The following is a 23,353-nucleotide window of genomic DNA, read 5'->3' as shown; positions in this document are numbered from 1 at the left end:
CTGCTTTTCAACACACTGTCTAGGTTTGTCATAACTTTCCTGCCAAGGAGCAAACGTCTTCTCGTTTCATGGTTGCAGTTACCATCTTCAGTGACTTTAGAGTTCAAGAAGAGGAAATCTGTCACTCCTTCCACATTTTCCCTTTTTATTTGCCATCAAGTAATGGGCCGAATGCCATGGTCTTAGTTTTTTTAGTATTTAGTTTTAAGCCAGCTCTTTCACTCTCCTCCTTTACCCTCATCAAGAGGCTTTTTAGTTCCTCTTCTCTTTCTCCCATTAGAGTGGTATCATCCGCATATCTGAGGTTGTTGATGTTTCTCCCACCTATCTTGATTCCAGCTTGTAACTCATCCAGCCTGGCATTTCTCATGATGTGTTCAGCGTATTGATTAAACAAATAGGGTGACATGCAGACAACCTTGTCGTACTCCTTTCTCAACTTTTAACCAATCAGTTGTTCCATACAGGGTTCTAGGAGCTTCTTGACCCTCATACAGGTTTCTGAGGAGAGAGGTAAACAATACCATCTTATCTGGTATTCCCATCTCTTTAAGAGCTTTCCACAGTTTGTTCTGATCCACACAGTCAAAGGCATTAGTGTAGTCAAATGAAACAGAGGTAGATGTTTTTCTGGAATTCTCTAGCTTTCTCTATGATCCAGGGAATGTTGGCAATTTGATCTCTGGTTCCTCTTCCTTTTCTAAATCCATCTTGGACATCTGGAAGTTCTTGGTTCACATAATGCTGAAGTCTAGCATGCAAGATTTTAAGCATGACCTTACTAGCATGGGAGATGAGTGCAAATTCTGATGGTTAGCACATTCTTTGGTACTACCCTGCTTGGGAATTGGGATGGGGATTGACCTTTTCCAGTCCTGTGGCCACTGCTGGGTCTTCCAGATTTGCTGACATATTGAATGCAACACCTTGATGGCATCATCCTTTAAGGTTTTGAATAGTTCTGGAATTCCATCACATCCACTAGCTTTATTAACAGCAGGGCTTCCTAAGGCCGACTTGACTTCACTGTCCAGAATGTATGGCTCTGGTTGACTGGCCACACCATTGTAGCCATCCAGTTCTTTTGGATCTTTTTTCATATAGTTTTTTGGTGTATTCTTTCCATCTCTTCTTGATCTCTTCTTGATCTCTTCAGCGTCTATAGGTCTCTACTCTTTATGTCCTTTATTGTGCCCATCTTTGGGCAAAATGTTCCCTGGTGGCCAGTGTAAGGGACTCATAAAGGAGGGCTCATCTGGCCCCCCCACAGGCACAGACCTGGATTCTCACACTTGCCCACATGATCTCATACAGGTCAGTTTATGTCTGTACTGCCAACTGCCCTCACAGGCCAGGCGCCCTTGTGCAGTACGCAACCTAATCATCTAGACAAGGCAGGCCTGTGCCACCTCCCCTCTCTTCCCAGCCAGACTTAATCTCTGTAACAGAAAATCTAGCTCCTCCATGGTCAGTGGATCTTCATTTGGGCCTCTGGTGTGCACTGGGGGACCCCTGGGGGTCAGTGGGTGAGCAGAAGAAAGATTTACACATAACTAAGAGGAAGGAACTTGTTTGGTGGTCCAGTGGTTGGGAGTTTGCCTGCCAATGCAGGGGAACATGGGTTCTCTGGTTCAGGAAGATCCCACATGCTGCAGAGTAGCTGACTCCATGAGCTGCAACTACTGAAGCTCGTGTGCTCTAGGGCCCATGCTCTGTGGCGAGAGAAGCCAGAGCAATGAAAGCTTGTGCATCACAGCTAGAGAGGAGCCCCTGCTTACCACAGTTAGAGAAAGCCTGAACACTGCAACCAAGATCCAGTGCAGCCAAAAATAATAAATAAGTAAATGTGGCTTCCCTGGTGGCTCAGACGGTAAAGCATACGCCTGCAATGCAAGACATTTGGGTTTGACCCTTGGGTAGAAGATCCCTTAGAGAAGGGAATGGCTACCCACTCCAGTATTCTTGCCTGGAGAAACACATGGACAGAGGAACCTGGAGGGCTACAGTCCATGGGGTCACACAGAGTCAGAAATTGGAAAAGACCCTGACCCTGGGAAAGATTGAAGGCAAAAGGAGAAGGGGCGGCATAGAATGAGATGGTTAGATAGCATCACTGACTCAACGAACACGAATTTGAACTCTCTCTGGGAGATGGTGAAGGACAGGGAAGTCTGGTGTGCTGTAGTCCATGCGGTCACAGAGAGTCGGACACAACTTAGTGACTAAACACAACAAATAAATAAACACAAGGCAGAAGCTTTGGGATGGACCGCGGCCTCAGAGAGCTATGGGCTGGATTCACCAAGGACATGTGTCCAAGCGCCTGGCACACCCAGAGAACTCTTCCTGTGAATGAAGGAGAGCTTCTGCTTCCATTATGGGGGAACTAGGAACTAGACCTCGGCCTACAGACTCCTATCCTGTGCTCCAGCCTGTCCCGGAAGCCAGGGTTTCCCCAGACGGGATTTGGCACACCCACGCTCACTGGCTTCTCCAACACCCCCTCTCCACCCATACCAGGTAGGGAAACTGAGGGCCAGAGGTAGAGTGGGAGGGGCCCCCGCCATGAACTTCATGCACCTGAGCCACCCCCAACCCTCCAGAGCTACAGCCAGGGGAGTGTGGGGGTCTTTCCTGCATCTATTGGACCTGACCTATCAGATCTAAATGGCATCTTTAGACCAGAATGTTCGGTGGGTGATTTCCCAGAGCATGCCGAGCAGTTCCACAATGAGGAGGGACCAGCTTCCTCGTCCCTCTGGCTGCAGAGAGGCCTCTCTGCCTGGACCCCCTCAGACCAAGGTGGCCCTGAAGACCTTTGGCAAAAAGACTGCACACTCCTGAGAACTTTCTCCCTCCTCCCCTTCTCTCTCCCCTCACACCAACAGCAGGCACAGAACAAGGGGATTTCTGACCCGAGCATTTGGTAGTAACACATTATAAGGGAGAGTGAGATGCTTCCTGTGGCCCCAAATCACACTGGCCTCTGGTCACACAGACAGACTCCAACCACTGGGGCCGGAGTCCCCTCACCTAACTGGGAGGCCACTCCACCACCAGGCATCTTCCTTCCCCAGCTTCATGGATAGACAGGGTCCGGGGAACTTGCAGGGAGGGACAAAGAAGGGGAGACTGGCTGCTCGTCCACCCCACTGGATGATTCTCACGCTTCCAGCTCGTTGAGGCCGGGTAAGCAGGAGGGGAAGAGCAAAGGGACAGATCACAGAGTCTGAGTGCACAGGCTTCCGCTTTGTAAAACTGAAAGTGATTGAAAATCTGAGTCAAGGGCCAGGAAGGAGCAGTTTGACAGTGCACAGCTGGGAGGCAAGCGACTAGAGCAAAGTCAAACCACAGCAGGCTGTTCAATGAACCAGATCGTTCAATGAACGGCTCAGGCACCAGACCCCTGCAAGGCCCTCGAACATTCTACTTCAGCATCGGAAGCACTTCCAAGCTGTCTGTCGTCATTTTACAGAGAGGGGAAGTGAGGCCCAGAAGGGAGTGGGGCAAGGGGGGAAGGTTGGCCCAAAGCGAGATGCACAGCTGGGAGGAAGCGGGGGTGGTGTTTAGGCTTGGATAAAGGCTGAAGCTCCAATACTTTGGTCACCTGATGCGAGAAACCAACTCATCGGAAAATACCCTAATGCTGGGAAAGATTGAGGACAGGAGGAGAGGGGGCAACAGAAGATGAGATGGTTGGATGGCATCACCGAGTTTGGAGCTTGAGCAAGCGGACCTGAGTTTGAGCAAACTCCAGGAGATGGTGAAAGACAGGGAAGCCTGGAGTGCTGCAGTCCATGGGGTCACAAAGAGTCAGACAGGACTGGGCAACTGAACAACAACAACAATGGCAGCTCTGATTCGAGGCCGCCTGGCCCCTCCGCCTCCCCCTGTCCCCTCCTTCCCTGTGTCACTCACTGCCTGGCACTGGGTCGGCAGAGATATGTTTATTCCATGCCCCTCTTGGAAAAAGCAGAGCTGTGTCTGCCCAGCCCCTCACACTTCAGCCTCCCCGCAGTGAAGGCACTGGGGGTGGCAGGGCCCACAGAGGACCAGCAGCCCAGCCTCTGCGGGCCTCCCAGCTGGCTGGGCAGAGTGAACAGAAGGGACACAGAGGGGACAAGAAACACAGGCCCCATGAGCAGCATGACAGCCCATCACAGGCCTGGAGATGGGACTCCGGCTCCAATGGGGACAGGGTGCTCATTGACTGTCAGCTGAGGCCCTGGGCAAACTTCTCTGGTTCAAAGTCCCACTTGGTTCTCTCAACAAAGGGAGTGGGCCACCTTTTTACAGCAAAGGAAATTGAGGCCCAGAGGGCAAAGGGCCAGTCCAATATCACACAGCAAGGATGAGGCAGATGGAGTGTCGGCCTTCTCTTCCCACATCAGAGCCTTTGTGGGGCGCAGCTAGGGGCTCTGGAGCCATAGGGATGGACTTTGAAGAAGCAGCTCCATCCCTCGGGAGGGTTTATGGTGTTGAAGTCCTGTCCATCTGCACCCCCTGCCCCCAACAGACTGCCCACCTCCTGCTCCCTAGATCTCTGGACTGGAAGGACCCCTGAGCTAAGGATGAAGGAGCCCCAGCCCCTCCCCTGCACGCCTTGCTCTCACTGCTGTGGATGACAGCTAAGACCTTGGCCCACGGAACTCTCCAAGCTGGAGGACGCTGCACCTGCCCTTTCCAGAAGTCTCCATGGTACCCTGACTTCCCTTTGGAAGGAAGTGCCTACCCGGCACGAGACCCAGTCCACCAATGTCTCCCCTGGGGCTCCTGCGGGCTCTGTTGGGAAGAAGCTGAGGACCTGAAGCTGGGAGGATGAAAGCCAGCTTGGCCCTTCTCAGGCAGAGTCACTGAGGACAGAGCTAGTACCGGGGGATGCAGAGCCAAGAGATGGAAACGCGTAGATTCTGCACCATCATTTGCAGATCAGAGACGTCTCAGGCCAGGCCACCCACAAGGGCATGTCAGGCACATGAGTCCATAAATACTTTTTTTGCTGAAGCCAGCAAGAGCTGGGTTTCTATCATGGCAACGATAAGCATTAGAGCAGTCCAGGTGCTCAGACCCTAACCCCTCCGCATCTTCACACCCTGAAGGATCCCTCCTGGAGGCAGAATTGGCCTTTCCTGGGACAGCAAGAAGATCCAGCCAGTCCATCCTAAAGGAAATCAGTCCTGAATATTCATTGAAAGGACTGATGCTGAAGCTGAAACTCCAATACTTTGGCCACCTGATAAAAAGAACTGACTCATTGGAAAAGACCCTGATGATGGAAAAGATTGAAGGCAGGAGGAGAAGAGGATGACAGAGGATAAGATGGTTGGATAGCATCACCAACTCAATGGACATGAGTTTGAGCAAGCTCTGGGAGTTGGTGATGGGCAGGGAAGCCTGGCGTGCGGCAGTCCATGGGGTTGCAAAGAGTCGGACACGACTGAGTGACTGAACTGAACTGGGATCCTGAGAGAAGGAGGATGTTGCTTATAGCTCTGAAGCCCAGAGAAGCCCTATAGCCCCACCTCTCAGTCTCAAGGCTTTGCATGAGTAACAGCCTCGTGGAGCTTGTGTCTTCATTCAAGTGGAAAATGAAAAGTCATAGTATTAGTCGCTCAGTCATGTCCAACTTTTGCAACCGCATGGACTGTAACCCGCCAGGCTCTTCTGTCCACGGACTTCTCCAGGCAAGAATACTGAAGTGGGTTGCCATTCCCTTCTCCAGGGGATCTTCACCATCCCAGGGATCAAACCCAGGTCTCTCACATTTCAGGCAGATTCTTCATCATGTGAGCCACCAGGGAGTTATTATTAATATTACAGGACATCCCGCCTGATCCTAAAAGGAGAGCTGTGGCTCAGGGACGTGGAGACAGAAGCCTGGGGACCTCAATGGACCCCAGCCTGCCTGGGGGTGCAGGGAGTCCTGCCGCCCATGTCTGTGCTGGTGATGATAATGTTGGCATCTGGGCACATTACTCTTTGTCTCTTATCACCTGGGCAACCATGAGATTTTCCAGAGAGCCACCACATGCTCTCTTCCCTATGCCCCAGGCCCAAGTCTGTGGTTGCAGATCATCATGGAATAAAGCATCAGTAAAGAGGGTCTTCCTCTGCAGGAGGGTATCCAGGAGGACTGAGATGCGGCCACCTGTGGAGGGGTGTTCTCTGTTTCCAGGCAATGCAGTGATGGGTGTTCTCTGTTTCCAGGCAATGCAGTGATGGGTGGAGACATCTGAGTGGGGAGCACTCTGGTCTTCACAGAAGCTCCAGAGACAACTGACCAAGCAATAGAGTGCAATCCGTCACGAACAAGTGGCCGCAGTAAGGATGAGGCAGCACGTGGGCAGGGGGTGATTCTCTCCCTGTTGTTGTGACTCCAGCCCTTTCTCTCCCTCCTGAGGAAACCAACCTCAGAACAAAGAGCAGGAGATGACATCATTATAAGACTCTGAGTTGCAAGTGACAGACTCTCACCTCAAACTGGGTTAAGCCAAACAGTGGCCCTAGAGGTTCTGAAACAGAAGGGAAGGGGGCAGGGCACAACCTTTAAAAGAATGGCATAGGACTTCCCTGGTGGTCCAGTGGTTGAGAATCGACCTGCCAATGCAGGGGACATGGGTTCGATCCTTGCTCTGGGAAGATTCCACGTGCAGTGGAACAACTAAACCCACGCACCACAAGTACGGAGTCCACACTCTGGAGCCCATGTTCTGCAACAAGAGACTCCTCTGCAATGAGAAACCCACTCACTGCAACTAGAGACCAGCCCCGACTCACCTCAAGTAGTAAAAGCCTGCAACAATGAAGACCCAGCACAGCCAAAGATAAGATATTAATAAAGAAATTTTTTAAAAGAGTAACATAGCCCAAGGACAAAACATAAACTGATTAGAACCAAATAGGTCCAAGGTGGTGGACAAGTTGACTTTCATTAGACCTCGAACCTCAGTGTACACTCATTGTAACACATCACCAAGCTAAATGGCACATCCACAGGCAGCATGACAGTTCCAAAGCCCACCATAAAGGTCCAAAGGTTGGCAGTGGCCCAGTTCCTAGAAATCCCCACCCTTTCTCCAAAATAGCTGGAATACTCCTCCCTCTCATTAGCCTATGAAATGATCCACTCCTATAAAAACTGACAACCCCAGGGTATGCCCTGGTGCTCCTCTCACCTTCTGAGATAGCCCAGACTCTGTCTGTGGAGTGTGTTTCTCCCCAGATAAAATCCCCTTCTAACCTATCACTTTGTCTCTCACTGAATTCTTTCTGCAATGAAACATCAAGAACCTGAGCTTCATTAAGTCCCGAGACTAGCAGTGTGATCTCAGTTAAAAGACCACAGGTTCAAGTCCCGATCTGAGTTACATGGGTTCAGTTCATGTGTCAGCAAGTTCAAGATGGGGCTGCTTGGGGCTTGACTGAGAGGTCAGGAGGTGCCTGGGCCCCCTCTCAGTTCTGGGTCCTGGGTCATTTGCATGGGCTGCATCTCAAGGTGGCCCTCCTCCCGCAGTGGCCGATGACTGCCAGCCCTCCCAGCTCCCGTTCATCCTCAGTGATTTTGTCTTCCCCAAGGTTTCTTCAAAAGTTCCAGGATGGAGCCTTATCGACTCAGGTCACCTGTCCCGGGGCTGGGGAGATGCACCGTTGTGATGTTTTCATATTCTGGTCACCTGCTCCACTCAGGGGCCAGGGGCTGGGGTGAGTTCCACCCAACAGGGGGAGGGAGGGGAGCTTCCCAGAGGAAGGTCCAGGAGCTGCCACCAGGGGATGGGGAAGGAGGGCCAGACAGGGCGGACCTCAGATGGCCTCCGTGTTAGTTTCCTGTGCTGCTCTAACAAACTGTCACAAAATGACCCATGTGTGTGTGTGTGTGTGTGTGTGTGTGTGTTCAGTTGCTCAGTCATGGCCAACTCTTTGCGACCCCATTGACTATAGCCCCCCAGGCTCCTGTGTCCATGGAATTCCCCAGAATTCTGGAGTGGGTTGCCATTTCCTACTCCGGGGGGATCTTCCTGACCTAGGGATCGAACCCATGTACACTGCATCGCAGGTAGATTCTTTACCACTCAGTTCAGTTCAGTCAGTCAGTCGTGTCCAACTCTTTCCAGCACACCAGGCTTCCCTGTCCATTACCAACTCCCAGAGCTTGCTCAAGCTCATGTCAATCAAGTCAGTGATGCCATTCAACCATCTCATCCTCTGTCATCCCCTTCTCCTGCCAGCACCACCTAAAACAACACAAATGTATTATCTTACAGTCTGGAGGCCAGAGCCCTAAAATCAAGGTATCAGCAGAGCTGACTTATGGAGGGTCCAGGGAAGAATCTCTTTCCTTGCCTTTTCCAGTGCCTAGAGGCAGCCTCCATTCCTTGACTCATGGCTCCTTCCTCCAACTCCTCCTTCTCTCTGCTCTGGTTGCCATACAAAATAGCACTGACAGGATGACTTGAACAATAGAAATCTATGTGTTACACTTCTGAAGGCCAGGAAGTCCTGGATCAAGGTGCTGGCTTAATTTCTAGTGAGAATTCTCTTCCTGGCTTGTAAACGGTCACCTTCTCATCGTGGCCTCACATGGGCTTTCTTTAGCATGTAAACACAAGTTGGGGGTGGAGGTGGAGAGAAAAGTAAGAAGGAGGAAGAGGAGAAGAAGAAGAAAGAGGGACTCTTCCCTGGTGGTCCAATAGCTATGACTCTGTGCTCCCAATGCAGGAGGCCTAGAATTGATCTCTGGTCAGGGAACTAGCTCCCATGTGCTGCAACTAAGATCCAGCACAGCCAAATAAAGTGAAGTCACTCAGTCGTGTCCGACTCTTTGCGATCCCATGCACTGTAGCCTACCAGGCTCCACCGTCCATGGGATTTTCCAGGCAAGAATACTGGAGTGGGTTGCCATTTCCTTCTCCTGGAGATCTTCCCGACTCAGGGATAGAACCCGGGTCCCCCACATTATAGGCAGACGCTTTGCCATCTGAGCCACCAGGGAAGTCCAACAGCCAAATAAATAAATATTAAAAAGAAGAAGAAGAAGGGGAAGGAGGGGAGAGGGAGGAAGGGGAGGGGGAGAAAGGAAATGGACAAGGGGAATGGGGAGAAGGAGAGAGTGCAACCTCTCAAGTGTCTCTTCTTAAAAAGACATTAATCCTATCTAGTCAGGGCCCCATCCTTACGACCTCGTTTAATCTCAGTGAGTTTCTTAGATGCCCCATCTCCAACTATAGCCACACTGGAGTTGGGGGAGTTGTTAGGGATTAAATATGTGGATTCTGGGGGGATACAACATTGAGTTCATGACTGTCTCTCTCTTTCTGACCCTCCTGCCTCTCTTTATAAGGACTTTGTGACCATGTGGGGCTCACCTGGATAATACAGGCTAATCTTACATCTCAAGGTCTTTCATCACGTCTATAAAGTGACTTTTGCCAGCAAACTCACATCGTCACAGGTTCAGGGAATTCAGAAGCAGACACCTCTGGGCAGCCCTTATTCTACCACCTCCCCTGCAAGGATTAGCCCTGTGTCCATCCTAATGCCAGTCCTGACTCCTTACTAGTGACAAATTATTCAGTCCTGCCTCAGACAACCATACAGACTCTTAGATCCTGCAGTTGGAACCCTGTCCCTGACCTTTGATCTATGCAAATAGAACCTAGCACTCAGTCCAGTGGCAGACAGAAAACCTTCTCCTGATTGGGAGGGGGCAGGGTAGAGCCGAGGCCCAGAGCTGCTGAGAGCCCAGACAATGGTACCTGGAGCATCACTGTCACCCACTGCCCCAGGAAGCCACCAGACGGTACAGTGAGGGGGAAGGACCTGCTTGAAGGAGGGAGGGACTCAACTGCTCCCAAACTTTCTGACTCACCTACGTGGACTCAGGAGAGAATTCCAGATCAGTAAAAGAGCTTTAAGATCCCCCCCAAAGAAAAGGAAATGATACAAATGAACTTACAAAACAGAAAGAAACTCACAGACTTAGAGCATGAACTTATGGTTGCCAGGGGAAGGATGTGGGGAAGGGATAGTTAGGGAGTTTGGGATGGACCTTGGAGAGCAAGGAGATCAAACCAGTCAATCCTAAAGGAAATCCACCCTGAATACTCATTGGAAGGACTGATGCTGAAGCTGAAACTCCAATAATTTGGCCTCCTGATGCGAAGAGCTGACTCATTGGAAAAGACCCCGATGCTGAGAAAGATTGAGGGCAGGAGGAAAAGGGGACGACAGAGGATGAGATGGTTGGATGGCATCATTGACTCCATGCACATGAGTCTGAGCAAACTCCAGAAGATGGTGAAGGACAGGGAAGCCTGGAGTGCTGCAGTCCACGGGGTCGAAAGAGTCGGACAGGACTGAGTGACTCAACAGCCGCAACAAGTATTTTAAATGGATAACAGCAAAGGGAACTCTGCTCAATATTATGTGGCAGCCTGGATGGGAGAGGAATTTGGAAAATGGATACATGTATATGTATGACCGAGTCCTTTCATTGTCCACCTGAAACTATCACAACTTTGCTTGTTAATTGGCTATACTCCAATGCAAAATAAAAAGTTTAAAAAACAAACAAAAAAAGATTCCCCCAAAGTGAGTGATTTATGAGAGGAGAGGGAGGTGGATACCAAAATGGTCACACTTCCCTGAGCTGGCACCTCCAGGACTGACTCCACACTCAGCAGTGTCCTGGCAGCCTTCACTCGGCCGTTAGGACCCCAGCAGTGGGGTTTGTGGACAAGGCTCTAGGCCTGCAGAAGCATTCTGGTCTCAGCAAACCCCAGGAAGGGAAAGGACTCCCCAGTAGAGCACTCCGACTGTGGCTGATGCCCTGCTGCTCTCTGCCATCCTCAGGGCCACTCTGGAAAAGCCCAGCCACCCCCACCTCCCACATCCTGTTCATCTGGACTCCAGGGAACTGAGGCCTCCATAGCTTAAGTCACTCTGCTTGGGCTGGGCCCTGAGGCTCCTGTCCTGGGGAGAAACAGGTCCCTCCGGGCTGGGGGCTAGACGCGCTCCTGGACCTGGCAGGCTTCTCCCCCAGGAGGGATTCCAGAGTCCAGAACCCTCCGCTCAGCCATCAGTGACCAGCAGCTGGAGAGGTTGAAAAGGGCTCTTTGGTGAAATCAGAGACTGAGCAGCGCCCCTGTTTGCAGCGGACAAGTCCGGGCACTGCTCAGCTGGCACAGGGCCCCTGGCCAAGGCTGGCTAGCCACACCCTTGGACAAGCCAGGTTTTTCCTGAGTGGAAGCAGGGTTCAAATCCCATGTGCTCTGCAGGACCCAGGAGTCAGGCAGGCCATCCGGGTCCCGTAGGAAAGGTGGAGAATGCTGGCCAGCAGTCGGGGAGGGGATGAGAGAGGATGCGGAGACGCTTCCAGGCTGCTTCTCCACCCTCCTGAGTCACACGGGAACGTTTGAGACCAGAGGCAGGTGGCCGGGGCGGGGGGAGGGGGGCAGGGGGGATGGGAACCTTCTCACATTCCCTGCTAGGATCGCCGTGGGGATAGGAGGAAGGGGGCCTGGAGGGGGCGAGGGAAGCTGGGAAGAGGCGGGGAGGAGGGTCAGCTGCAGCTTCAGCCTGTTCACTGCTTCCTCTCCTCCCCACCGCCCTCCTGGCCAGGGATGTGGCCCACCAAGACATCATTCTCTGGACACACTGGTGGGCCCCACCCACAAGGACAGGGGACTGGCCTCCCCACTGCCCTCAGATCCCAGGGCAGCCTGGACTCACATTCACCCCACCCCCGCTCTCTCTCACCCCCCATGGGCTCCTCTTTCACTCTATCCCAAACATCCATCATCAAGCCAGGCAGGCCCTTGCAGGGCAGTAAACACCACTCTCATCTCTGTCTTGGCATCATGGCACAGTCTTTCTAGTCCCCACTGTGCCCCAATGGGGTCCCTCACAAATTAGTAACTAAGCAACCAGCAAGAGCTGCCTTGCATGACCCCGGAAGAGGTGACTAGAGACCAGCCTGGGTTCCCCCCACCCAGCCCCTGCCTGGGCTTGTAACAGGAGCTACCCTCAAGCCCTCTCCCTGGGAGGATCCCGATGTCACTGGGATCCACGGGCTGTTTCTGGGCACCGTCCTTGTTTGCCATTTGGTGCTTCGAGCAAGCAGAGCCCTGTTTTGCCAGCTGCCGGCTGGCAGCTTGGCCCATCCTGCAGCTGGAGCCGAAGCAGGGAGCCCTGAGAAGCCCTTTGAAGTCTCGTCTGGGCTGACAGCAATTCCCCCTGGCCTCCTACCAGGGGATCCCACTGCCTCTGGTGTGGACAAACACCTCCAGAGCTCCGAAAAGTGCAGCCATCTTTCCAGAAAACATGCAACCAGGCTGGGCCTGCTGGAAACCGCTGCACGCAGTTCTTGGGGCTAGACCCATCGGGGCTGACGGCTCTCTGCAAACTGACATGGGCTTTGGGGTGCAAGAGGAACCAGAAGACCTCAGGGTGTCAAGCTCAGCCCCACCCCGACTACCTCGTACACAGGCAAGGACCTGGCGGGGGTTGGGGGGGCAGTGTTTAGTGCCAGCTGCTGCCGTGTACCCAGGCCTAGAGGGCGGGCAGTGGGGATTAGTCAGAGATTCCAAGTTGGGTCCTTGGCCAGCCCAATCATGGGGATCTTCTCCAAGTGAAAACCTCGGCCCGGGCTTGCATGGAAGTTGGCCTATGAGCTGGAAAGAGCCCGGTCCACCTGGCTGGAGATGTTGATGGCCCAGGCCACGCCAACCTCCAGGGGTCTGGAGGGGGGAGGAGTTTGGCTTTGCTATCTCTGCCCCTGGAGGAGAGGGGTGGGTTCCTTCCTGTCAGGACACATAAGGGGTTTGGGGACTAGCAACTGAGCCTCCAATTCAGCTGCCCACAAACATCCCTGAACACTGCTCTCTGCCAAGCCCCATGGATGGTGGTGAGATGTGGAAATAGACAAAACCAGTCCCTGTCTTAGAGGAATTCCCAGGAGATAGGTAAATGGCATCACAGATGTACAGAAGCCCAGAGAAGCCACTGAGAACCAGCTGAGAAGTGCCCCTGAGTTGAGCCTTGCACGATGGGCAGACTGGGTCAGCAGGAAGGGGTAAGGATGCTGGGAGAGCCCTCTGTAGACGTGAGGGGGGCCGGGGCTCATTTGTTCAGCCATCCCTTTCCAGTGCCCCCGTGTGCCAGGCCCTGGGAGGTGTGAGCCCAGCACACAGCCCCCCACTCTGAAGCCTCTGTCGTCCAGGAGGCCAGAGGCCACAGCTGCACCTGCCCGGCCGACAGCCAGGGGAAGTGACTCGCCTCCCAGGCTCCTGCAGGCTGCATCTCGAGGGAGCCCACAGGAAAGAGTTTGCAAGTTTTATGGCCACTGAAGTCAACTTGGGCCTGGGCTGGGTGCAGGCCAAGCCGGCCGGTTCTAATTAGAGGACTGGGTTCCTTGCAGTGGCCCTCGGGGCCGGGGGCGACGCCAGGTTTGCAGAATGGCCAGCACTGTTTTGTACTGGTATCTCCTGGCAACGGGGGCCACTCTGACAGAGGAGAGGCACCCCGGGAGCCAGTGAGAGCCGAGGCCAGCCTGCTGCACGGCCTGTGAGCAGCCAGGCCTGGCTGCCCTGGGCTGGAGCTGGGCCTCCCACCCTTGCCGGCCCCTCGAGGGACTGAGGTTGGGGAGACCGGGTCCCTGTGGGGCTGAGGAACCACTGCTCTCTCCTGCCCACGGCACCAGGGCCAGGACCCAAAAGAATGAGGGCAGAGCCTGGTACTGGAAATTACTTTATTGCCTTAGGTTGCCCTGAGCTAGCATTCTAATACCATGCTTGGCACATGCATAGTAGGTGCTCAAAATAATGAAGGACAATGGGAAGTGGGAGGGAGGGTCAAGAAGGAGGGGGCATAAGTATACCTATGGCTGACTCATGCTGATGTACGGAAGAAACCAACATCATATTGGAAAGCAATCATCCTCCAATTAGTGTATTAGTGAAAGTCACTCAGTTCAGTTGCTCAGTCGTGTCCAGCTCTTTGCGATCCCATGGACTGCAGCAAGCCAGGCTTTTCTGTCCATCACCACCAGGCTCCTCTGTCCACAGGATTTCCCAAGCAAGACTACAGGAGTGGGTTTCCATTTCCTTCTCCAGGGGATCTTCCCAACCCAGGGATCAAACCTGAGTCTTCTATATTGGCAGGTGTGTCCTTTACTAACAAGGGAAGCCCAATCCTCCAATTAAAAATAAATTTAAAAATTTTTTAAAAGAAGCCAAAAAAAAAATTAACTGGAACCCAGTGTCCAGATAACACCTAGCACACAGTAGGTGCTAAAAAATTATAGCCTGAATAGCCAAATCCAGTGGTTAGAACTTTGACTGGCCTATGGCAGGAGCTCACTATGAATGTGTTAAATGAAGGAAGCAATGAGCTTTATCTTCAGTACAACACCATCGGCTAGAAGCAGGTACTCTGCCGTGCTTCCCCTCCACCCCACCCTGCACCCCCAGTACCCAAGCTGGAGGTTCCTGCCCCACTGCTGGGGGTGGGGTTAGGGGAGCGACGCCCGCAGGCAGCTGGTCAGACAGTGTGAGTCTGGCCTTTGAGTGCTATTCCCGGCAGTTCCTCTGATTCACAGCTGTCCCAGGAACAGTCATGGCTATGTCAATAAATATTGGTGACTCTCAATGACCTCTCCGTCTCGCAGGGCTGTTTGGGCCTTCCTGCTCCAAAAACCCAGTCCAGGCCATTGTTATTCCAGCCAGTGTGTAACTCCTCTGGCCAGTGAGAGGGCCTCGGAGAATGAATGACCTTGCTGAGTTGATAATCCAGGAAGCATGTGCTGTGTCCCAGCTTTGCCTTTTCACATACCCACAGCGCCCCAGACCGCCTGGGAATTTGTGAACCTGGATGCAGACGGCTGGGCAATGTTAGGACCCAACGCAGAAAGAGGCAGAAAGATACTCAACTTTGACTCTGCCCTTCCCCACACACCCCTACCTTGGCTGTCTCCTGTCTGCCTTCGTGATCTGAATGGACACCACACGCTGGGTAGAGACAAGCTGCCCTTGTGGTTTTCAAGGTCCTCGCTTTCCATGGTTTAGACTCAAGAGTTCGAATTTGCAGTATTTCCTCTATTGCAGCCTCTTTATGGGGTGCAGATTTTATCACCAAAGGACAGCACAGTTATGAGTACAGGGGATTTCCTGTCATCTCCTAGATTCAACTTCAAAAAATATTTATTGCCTGCTATCTATATGCCTGGAACTCTGGGGAACAAAACCAAACCAAAGACAGACTCAGCCCAGCCCTCAGACAGCTGGCAAAGCAGATGATTAAAGAAGCTACTGCTTAGAGAAGGACTAAGGCTTCTGTGGGCAAGCTCAGATGCTACCAGAAAATCACGAAGACAAAAAGGGCCTGCGACCAGCCACCACGTGTAATTCTTGTTTGGATCCTGAATTAAAGAAAAATAAGGTTGGTCACTAATTTTAGGGACTATTGGAAAATGAAATTATGGATTGCATATTGGATCATATTCCTCTATCAAAGTTAAATGCTTGGGCATAAAAGTGGAATTTGGGTCATGCAGGAGACTGATCTTGATCTTAGAAGGCCCTTGTTTAAATATTCAGGAGATGGGACTTCCCTGGTGGTCCAGTGGTTAAGACTCTGAGCTTACAGTGTAGGGGACCCAGGTTCCATCCCTAGTTAGGGAACTAGATCCCACAGGCCTCAACGGAGATCATGTATGCTACAACTAAGACCTGGTGCAGCCAAATAAATTTTATAAATAAATATCCAGGAGTGAGGGTCACTGTGTCTGTGATTGGCTTGACTATGTGGGTGTCATTGAGGCGTCATCACCTGCAGGCTGACCAGGAATTAGCTGAGAAAAGCGGGGAGAAAATACACAGGACTGGGGTTAGCCTGGCAGAGGCCAGCACTCAGGAGTGGATGCAGGGAGAATAGGTGGGAGGCAGGACGTCCTAGGACGTAGCAGGCAGGAGGCAGCCAGAAGGCAGGATGGGGATGGTGGCAGTGGGTATGGAGACAAGGGGTAACTGGAGGTAGAATTGACAACACATGGTGCTGGATTGTATGTGGGGAGAGGGGGGTGTGGAAAGGTCGAGAGACCTTCTGGTTTCTGGCATGAGATCCAGGACAATTGGAGGCACACAGTCAGAGGCAGAGACCTGACCTGGAAAGAAGCAGATTTGGAGTGGGAGAAGGTCCAGGCTCGGATCAGACTTGTCACATTTGGGGCTTGTCAGTTCAGTTCAGTCACTCAGTCATGTCCAACTCTTTGTGACCCCATGGACTGCAGCATGCCAGGCTTCCCTGTTCATCACCAACTCTCAGAGTTTGCTCAAACCCATGTCAATCGAGTTGGTGAGGCCATCAAACCAACTCATCCTCTGTTCTCCCCTTCTCCTCCTGCCTTCAATCATCCCCAGCATCAAGGTCTTTTCCAATGAGTCAGTTCTTTGCATGAGGTGACCAAAGTATTGGAGTTTCCGGTTCATTATTAGTCTTTCCAATGAATATTCAGGACTGATTTCCCTTAGGGTTCCTTTGGAGCTTGTAGGGAATCTCAGTTAGAGTCCCAGGTGTCCTCCTGCCAATGGAGGAGACGCAGGAGATGGGTTCGATCCCTGGTAGGGAAGATTCCCTGGAGGTGGAAATGGCAACCCATTCCAGTAATCTTACCTGGAAATCCCATGGACAGAGGAGCCTGGCGGGCTACAGTCCATGGGGTTGCAAAGAGTTGGACAAGACTGAACATGCATGCATGGCATGCACTGCCCCCCTAAAACTGTGAAGCCAGAACTCTGACCTCAGAAATGGGCTGTGGGATGCTGTGTCCTTCTGCAATGCCATCCAGCCTGATGGACATCCAGACAGAAGGACGTCTAGAACAGAAAATGTGTGACTGCCCATCCCGTGTCTGTTTTTCCAGGTTCCTCCCCATCTGCCTGGAGTGATGGGCAGGACTGGGACCCTGGGATGGTGACATCCTCCATCCCCACGGGGCTCTCAACAGGAGCCAGAATCCTGACATGCACCCAGGGGCCACCCGCCTCCTGTCACGGGTCTGATTTCCTAGAACTCAGTGGAAACAAAGCCACACACTTCAGCCTGGATTTTCTGTGTTCCCACTTGTCTTGTTTATTTATCACTAGCGCAATGCTGCGGCAAGGTTTGATCAAATGGGAGCAGGTTGGGTCAATGTCAGGAATCAGGCTGTGTGCCTGGGCCCTTCCTGGCTACCTGCAGGCAAAGACCTCCCCCCACTATTTAGTAGTCACTCAGCATATAATTACTGAGCACCTACTGTGTTTCAAGCATCATCCTTCTTTTTTTTTTAACCAAAGATTATTTGTTTTTTCTCTCTTTCTTTTTTATTTTTTGAATTATGGAAGTGTAATAATACATTTACAGGAGACTTGGAAAATACAGAACACAGTTACATATAGTTCCACTATATATTCAAATTCTTTTTTAATATTACAATTCTTTTTAAGTAGATAAATTAAGATTTTTAGTTGGAGTTTCAATATCAAGCCCTCAAAAATTAATACAATGAATAGACAGAAAAGTAGAAGGATAGAGTAGACCTGAAAAATACCATGAACCAATTCAACATAATTAAGATTTATACAATTTTCACACAATAGTAGGATACAAATTCTATTCAAGTTCCCACAGACTATAAGCTAGAAGACACTGAAACATATCCAGGGACATAAGATCAGATGCAAAAGTCTGAAGGTCTAAAAGTATTGAAATCCTACAGAGTCTGTTCTCTTATCACTGTGGAATTAGTTAGAAAACAACATCCAAAGATATTTGAAAATTACCCATATATTTTCAAATGCTGTGTGATATTTACCAAGAGAGATCTTAGACTTAGCCATTGAAAGCCTCAATAAAGTTGGAAGACTGAAAACATTCTTTTTTTTTAAAGAAAGTATTTATTTGGCTGTACTGAGTCCTAGTTCCAGCACACAGGATCTTTGATCTTCATTGTGGCATGCAGGATTTTTTAGTTGCAGTATGTGGGATCTTAGTTACCCAACCAGGGATTGAACCCAGGCCCTCTGCATTGAAAGTGCAGAGTCTTAGCCACTAAATCACCAGGCAAGTCCCTCCAGGCATCATTCTAGATGCTGGCAATAGACTAGTAGGCAAAACAAGATGTTGAACTACACTAATAATCATTTCTTATTGTGATAAATAATTAACAAAATACAGATAATAATGGTTAAGCCTGTGGTCATGCCTACTATTTATGGAGCACTCAGTTTACGCCAGGCTCTGTGCCCAGTGCCCTCCTTCAACCTTCACAACCACCTATGTGTACTAGTAATATCCCCACTTGACAGAGAGGACAACACAGGCTCAGAGAAGCTAGGTGCCAGCCGCCCTTCGGTAGGTGGGAGTTAAGAAGTTTGAGACTCAATCCTGGTCTAGGTCTGCCCTCAGAGGTTCAGCCTGATGCTTCTGCGTCCTTCAGCTCCTGGGCCCCTCCTCAAGGCTGCAACTGACCACCTTGCTCCAAGCTACCCCACCCAGGGGGATGGCTAGAGAAGAGGACGCAGGGGCCAGTTCAGGCAGATGTGGGTGGCACAGAGTTGCCAAATGTTGCAAGGGACACACTTAGACTAAAAAGTTATGGGTTGTTTATCTGAAATTCTAATGTAACTGGAAGTCTTACTTCCACTAGTGAAATCCGGCCGTCTTAGGGGATGGGGTGCAGAGCAAGGTGGGCATTCCCAGCAGGAAGAAACATGGGCAAGGGGTTTGGGGGGAACATCCCAGGAAGATTCACCTTTGGGCCCCTTGTTTGTTTATAATTTAAGTCTCATTGATTTATAATATCATGTCAGTTTCAGGTATCCAGCAAAATGGTTCAATTATAAATAACCTGTGTATGTATGTGTGTGTGTGCTCAGTTGCTCAATGGTATCTGACTCTTTGCAGCCCCATGAACTGTAGCCCACCAGGCTCCTCTGTCCATGGGATTTCCCAGGCAAGAATACTGGAGTGGGTTCCATTTCCTCTTCCAGGGGATCTTCCTAACCCAGGGATTGAACCTGTGTCCCTGTGTCTCCTACGTTGGCATATGGATTCTTTACCACTGAGCCTCCTGGGAAGCCTGTGTACATATCTATATTCTTTTTTTCCCATTCTGTTCTATTATAGCTTATTATAAGTCAATGAATATAGTTCCCTGTGCTACACAATAAATCCTTGTCATTTATCTCTTTTATATATGGAAACATGCATCTGTTAATCTCATACTCCCACTTTATCCCTCCCCCACCTGTGGGCCTTTAATATAAAGTCTGAAAAGCTGACTTGGCTACTGGCTGACCTTGCCAGAACCACTGGGGCCAGTCCAAGCCTGCCAGGCAGGAGGTGCATGACCTGAGTCAAAGATTCATGGCACCCCATCAACTGTTGGGGTGCCCAGTTTGGTGCTCTGTGGTGACCTAAAGGGGTGGGATGGGGGTGGGGGAGTGGGAGGTCCGAGAATGAGGGGATATGTGTATACATACACTGATTGCCTTTGTTTTGCAGCAGAAACTAGCCCAACATTGTAAAGCAATTATATGCCACTGGGGACATGCTTTTAGCTTCTGCCTGGTCAGGTCGGGTGGTTCCTTGCAGTCTTTGAACCTCGCTCCTGGCTCACTCTCCTGGAATGATGCTCACGCAGGTTCTCAGACATTCAAGAACTTTCCTTCCTGCCACCTAGAAGTTCAGGTGTGAGCTTCCTGTCTCTTGATGGCTTTCATTCAACCAACATTTGCTTATGAGCTTTACTAGTACAAGAGTGGCATGTGAGTCTGGCTTAGTGCTTCCTATTTACAACGGTAACTAGGACACTTCCTCATCTACTCCCCCACATGTTGCCAACCCCACCCTCACCGATTCCAGCCACGCTCTAGAGCTGCCGGGGCCTGTCCCTTCTGCCTAGAACACTGCCTCCACAAGAGAAAGAAAGATAAATGAGCTAGATGACTAGCACCTAACCCAAGCTGGCACAGGATGTTTTGTGAATAAATGGATGATTCAGTGTAAAGGGCTCAGTGTCTAATATTTTGCTTGCTAGGCTTGACTCACCCTGAGTGTGCCCCTCAAGGTCACCCCCCACAAACACACACATACACCATCCCCAAAAGGCCATCTAGGCCCACAATTCGGCCCTTCCAACCAGCTCAGTACAGGTTCACCTGGGTTGTCTGGGTCATCTCCAAGATGGACCAGCCCAAACCTGGAGGCTCCCACCCTGGGTTCTCAAATGCCTTAACCTGGCACACATACCTGTATGCCACATAGCCCCAAGGATGCCCAGCAAAAGTGACTTGATAGGCAGGGAGATGGACCCTCCAGGCCATGGTTACAAGAACCAGTTCCCACCTCAGCTCAGACACACACATCACCTTCCCACAGTGCTCTGGCTGTGGGGCCATCAGCTGATACTGCAGATGGAACACTGTCTCTGTGTTAAGAATTTTGACATGCACACTCACATTCTGTGCTGGGCTGGTAAGTGTTTAACAACCGACTCTCTTGGGGGGAGGTGTGTCCATAAATATATGTGCATAAGTATAAACTTTACTACAAATAAACACTTGATTACCAAATCCACCTCAACAAAAGAAATCACTCATGTCACTGAAGAGTGAGTGCCATTCTGACATGAAGGTTGATTAATATTTCCATTTAGTGAGGAAGAGAGGAACAGTGAAGATGTGTACTGGAACTTCACTTTTTTGCTGAATTGCATCAGTGTTTAGGGCCTCCCGATATCTCGGCAATAAAGAATCCCCTTACGATACAGGAGACACGGGTTCAATCCCTGGGTCAGGAAGATCCTCTGGAAGATGGCATAGGCACCCATATGAGTATTCTTGCAGGACAGAGGAGCCTGGTGGGCTGCAGTCCTTGGGGTCACAAAGAGTCAGACAAGACTGAAACAACTAAGCACGCATGCACACATCACAGTGTTTGAACACAGGAAGAATACGTTCTTAATTTTTTTGTGCTAGTCACAATGCAGTGACCAGAGACATGACTCACTTTCAAGTTTAACCTGCATTATTATCATATTCTCCATCACTCTCTTAAACCTATAAAATCAACACGACAACAAAGCAAGCCCTGATTAATAGTGTTTACCAACTTCCTTGGTATAAATCTTCCACCATAACTGATTCCAAGCCACTGAGTTGGCGTCGCCAGCCATGGAATTGAGAAGAGACACACAGCAGCTGCCACTGTGCAGTCTTTCCAGATGGAAATAAACTCCAGGGCAAAGACAATAGTAACACACAGTAAAATAATAAAAAAGTGATGACTTTTGAATAGTTGCTTTCTTTTTAAAGTAATTTATTGAATCGTAAGTTGTAAAACTAAATTGTTAGTGATGACCATATTTAACCACTGGCTCACAAAATTCCTGAAAAGTGACCATTCCACTCTCATGAGGCAGTACAAGTCAGCTCCCACAATCCAGTGAGTACAGATCTCATTCCCCTACAGCTCTGTAGAGTAGGTTTTACTGTCCCTGTTTCACAAATCAGGATGTGGAGGCTCAGAGGCCACTAGTCAAGTGCTCGTGCCCAGGATGGTCTGATGCCGAGGTGATTTTAGACACCTACCTGTTGCTCAGCTGATGTGAAGTGGGACTGAACCACAGGTATGTTTGGGGGTTTGCTGTTGTGTCAGGAATCTGTGAACACACTATCTCAGTCTGATGTGGCCTCAGACGTCACAGCCCCAGCAGGTAGAATCCACTAAAACAAAGCTAACAACAGCCTTCAAGAGAAGATAACATGGCAGCAGACTTTTTCCTTCCATAATATGATACAGGGGAGCTTTGCCCATCAAGTTCTAAGAAGAGAGGCCAGGGATTTCCCTGGTGGTCCAGAGGCTAAGACTCTGTGCTCCCAGTGCAGGAGGCCTGGGTTTGATCCCTGGTCAAGCAGCTAGATCCCACATGCAGCAACTAAGACCTGGCACAAACAAATAGATAATTTTTTTTTCAATTTTTAATTAAAAATAAAATAGAGGGGTCAAGGGCTTTCCCTGGTACTCCAGTGATTAAGACTCTGCACTTCCAATGCAGCGGGCACAGGTTCAATCTCTGGTTGAGGAACTAAAGCCCCCACATGCTGTGCAGTGAGGTGAAAGAATAAACAAGAGCATAAGCATTAAAAAAGAGAGGCAGGGGTCAAATCTCATAGCCCATATGCTGGAACTCTCCAGTCAAAAATAGTTCAAAAGTATGGGGTTGGGCCTCAAGGTTCCTCAAGCTCAAGACTACTGACCTTTGGGACTGGACTTTCCTGGTTGCACTGGAAGGGAGCTGTCCTGGGCATCAGGGGATATTGAGAGGTACCCCCAGCCTCTGCCCACTATATGCCCTGAATGGGCATAACACCCCAACCCAGAGTTATGACAATGACCAGAAGTGTCTCCAGACATTGCCAAATGTCCCTGGGCAAGGGGTGGAGGAGAGGAGGGAAGAATCACCTCACAGTGAGAACTGTCAGGCTCAGGAAAGAGGGGCAGGGGAACCCAGCTCAGTGGACATATGGAGGGACAGACTGATGAATGATCTATGTGTGCCCTGGGCCCCAGAGTTGGCCTAGGACACTGGCTGAGCAACAAGCAGGCTTGGCCAGAGTGGAAGAGCCCAGGGAACCCTCAGAGCCAGCAAAACGCATTCCAATGGACTGCCAGCCTTGAGTCTTAAAGTCTGGGCTTTTTCTAGAATGATAGTCATGTGTATTTGGGTGAGGGTGAGGCCCAGAACTGTGGACTTCTTTCAGACTCACCAGCTGTGGCTCTGATTAATTTCATAGCTATGGAGGGACTTCCCTGGTGGTCCAGTGGATAAGAATCTGTCTAACAATGCAGGGGACATGGGTTGGACCCCTAGTCAGGCAAGATTCCGTATACCACAGAGCAACTAAGCCCATGCATCACAACTACTGAGCCCATGCGCTGCAACTACTGAAACCCATGCACCTTGAATCTACGCTCCACAACAAGAGAAGCCACCACAATGAGAAGCCTGACCACCGCAACTGGAGAGTAGCCCCTACTCACGGCAACTAGAGAAACCCTGCTCTCAGCAATAAAGACCCAGTGCAACCAAAATAAAATTAACTAACTTTTTCAACATTCTTAAAAAAAAAAAAAAACATATCTATGGAGTCCGCCGTGTGCCTGATACTGCAGGTGCCAGGGAGACACAGTTGAGAGGGGAGCAGACCCTGCCCTCTGTCCCCTCTGGAATGAAAGCTCCGAGGGGGCAAGAATGTTGGGTTTTGCAGAACCCATAGCAGGTGTTCCATGTGTACCTGCTCAATGGAGGAATGGG

This window comes from Muntiacus reevesi, chromosome 5 (genome assembly GCF_963930625.1).
Source record: "Muntiacus reevesi chromosome 5, mMunRee1.1, whole genome shotgun sequence".
Classification (NCBI taxonomy): Eukaryota; Metazoa; Chordata; class Mammalia; order Artiodactyla; family Cervidae; genus Muntiacus; species Muntiacus reevesi.
Note: the sequence above shows the minus strand (reverse complement) of the source record.